The sequence below is a fragment of the Cucumis melo genome, unplaced genomic scaffold (assembly GCF_025177605.1).
Source record: "Cucumis melo cultivar AY unplaced genomic scaffold, USDA_Cmelo_AY_1.0 utg001543l, whole genome shotgun sequence".
NCBI classification, from domain to species: domain Eukaryota; kingdom Viridiplantae; phylum Streptophyta; class Magnoliopsida; order Cucurbitales; family Cucurbitaceae; genus Cucumis; species Cucumis melo.
In genome coordinates, this window is record NW_026124644.1 from 25,001 (window position 1) to 27,594 (window position 2,594).

The 2,594-nt window shown below is 30.1% G+C and overlaps 3 non-coding genes across 3 annotated transcripts; 2 read left to right on the top strand and 1 right to left on the bottom strand.

Annotated features, from left to right (window-relative positions):
• Window positions 1-573: 573 nt before the first annotated feature.
• On the bottom strand, window positions 574-645 carry TRNAT-GGU (transfer RNA threonine (anticodon GGU)). Its single transcript has one exon. It is a non-coding gene; the product is annotated as a tRNA-Thr (tRNA).
• Window positions 646-1,744: 1,099 nt separating this feature from the next.
• TRNAY-GUA (transfer RNA tyrosine (anticodon GUA)) lies at window positions 1,745-1,828 on the top strand. Its single transcript has one exon. It is a non-coding gene; the product is annotated as a tRNA-Tyr (tRNA).
• Window positions 1,829-2,146: 318 nt separating this feature from the next.
• On the top strand, window positions 2,147-2,220 carry TRNAD-GUC (transfer RNA aspartic acid (anticodon GUC)). The gene has a single exon. It is a non-coding gene; the product is annotated as a tRNA-Asp (tRNA).
• Window positions 2,221-2,594: the final 374 nt, after the last annotated feature.

Consider the following 2,594-nt stretch of genomic DNA (forward strand, 5'->3'; position numbering starts at 1 on the left):
GAAAATGAAATAAAAAAGATCCACTGTTCTAATTTCATCCTTATCGAATTTGAATATCAGAATAGTGGATATAGTCATGATTCAACGGGTTAGGTCCACTTACTTTTTATTTTTTTTTTTGTTGATTTCGAATCTTTATAATTGATTGGAATAATGAAAAATAGGAATATTTTGGAATTCAAGGAAACAACTTATGATGAGTCATTAGAATCATGATAGATTATTTGAATCTATTCTAAGGATTAGAATAGAATCTAGAATAAAATAATAGAATTTATATATTCTATAGAATAAGAAAATATATAAATTCTAGAATTAGAAATTCTAGAATCAAAATAATAAAAAAATGTGTCACTATATAATTTCTAATTTTGAGTTTCTAACTATAATTACTATTATATTATTCATTATAATAATAACTTGGTATAATTAAAGATAACTTTTTTATAAAAAAATGAAATTAAAATGATAGGGTTTGTACTTTTTTTATTACAAAAAAAAAAACAATATGTCGTCTATTCTCCCCTCAATCAAATATGAATACTACGGCTGGAGTTTTATGAAAAAAGCCAAAGCCCCTTATCGGATTTGAACCGATGACTTACGCCTTACCATGGCGTTACTCTACCACTGAGTTAAAAAGGCCTATTTGATTCAATTTCTGAGTCAGACACTAGCCACGATGAGTTGAGTGTATATAATTATTATAAATTATAAATAATAAGATATGTACATAAATATATCTTATCTACATAGTCGCTCATTGAGTAACGAAAAATTGGATTTATCTAATGAGTATAGGTAAAATAGTTTTTTGATATTGGATTTGATCAATGCAATGAATTGTTTCATCATACGACCGATCCCTAATTAAATTGATGAGCCCCATCCTAACGAAATGAATTTGATTCATACATGTACACACACGAATTGAACATAGATACATTCACCGAATCATTGATAAAGCAATTCTATTTGGCGAGAAAAAAATTTTCAATAACTTGTTGATCCCTATCCCCAGATTTCAAAATTTATCGTTTTTTAATTTCTTGGCTTAGTGTGAGATCGAAATATACCTAACCTAATCTTAACAATGAGTGAATCAATGAGTGAAAGTATGAGAAATGGAGTTTAATCCTGTTTATAGCATATGGCAGACCAATTCCCGAAGGGTACTAGCCTTCGTATTATTTAAATAAAAAAAGAATAAAATAAAAAAAGAATATTTTTTTTTCTAATATTTATTATTTTTGTTTATTTTAGAGGTTTCCTCTAATCACTACTAATCACTATTTTCATTTGATATTCTATAATATAAGTAATATAACTATATATTCCAATTTGCAAATTTATGTATATTATTTAAATGAAATAAATAAAAAAAAATGCAATTTAAAATAAAATAATTTCTATATAGAATTATATGGGGAATGGTGATTAGAATGAACGATTCATAAATAGAAATCACAAATAAAAAAATTTCGATGGAATAATGAAAGAAAGAAAAATACGTCGAATTGCATCATATTAGTCCATTATATTTATTTTATATTGACAATTTCAAAAAACTATTCATACTATGATCATAGTATGATGGCAGTCGGGCAAGTATGCCCCCATCGTCTAGTGGTCCAGGACATCTCTCTTTCAAGGAGGCAGCGGGGATTCGACTTCCCCTGGGGGTAGGGTACTACGAAAGGAAGTTGATCATGGATTATCAACAAGCTTGGAATTGATTCTTCCCGGGTCGATGCCCGAGCGGTTAATGGGGACGGACTGTAAATTCGTTGGCAATATGTCTACGCTGGTTCAAATCCAGCTCGGCCCAATATATCGCGTATCCACCATAAAATGATATAACCTATTTGTCCTTCTACAGAAATACTTGACTTGATATGAAAGAATAAAAAAAAAAACTCTTTTTTTATTCATTGACAGATTGATAATCAATCAATTTTACAATAACGAAAAAATAAATATTAATCCATGCTTCTCACACTAAAGTCCATGTCTCCGCGCATATCAATCTATTACTTTATTACTCGCGTCTCTGTCTGGTAGAATATGACAATTCGAATCAAAAATCTACATAGAAAGGTTTGAAGGAAATTAAATCAACAACATATGTTGTACACTTTATTTCCCTGGGATTGTAGTTCAATTGGTCAGAGCACCGCCCTGTCAAGGCGGAAGCTGCGGGTTCGAGTCCCGTCAGTCCCGATGGATCCAAATCCAATAAAAAAAAAATACATCAATTAATCTCTTCCTTTCCTGTGAAAGAGAGAACAAATAACATAACTGAATTTTATTCCAAACGGGATCTCTCTTATTTTTTTTTCCACATTTTTCAACAAAAAAATATGGGAATTTTGATTTCTTCAACGAGTACTAATTGATGGGAGAAAGACATATGTGCCATATGTGAATTACCACAATTATTGGTAGCATCATATTCAGGATTCGAAGGCGTACTGGGTCTAGTTGATTACGCCCGATTTTTCTAATGAAATAGAGTACTATACGTTTCCGGAAAGCACATACATAAAGGGAATTTGGACGATACAAAATAAAGTTTACATAGTAAACTTTGATCT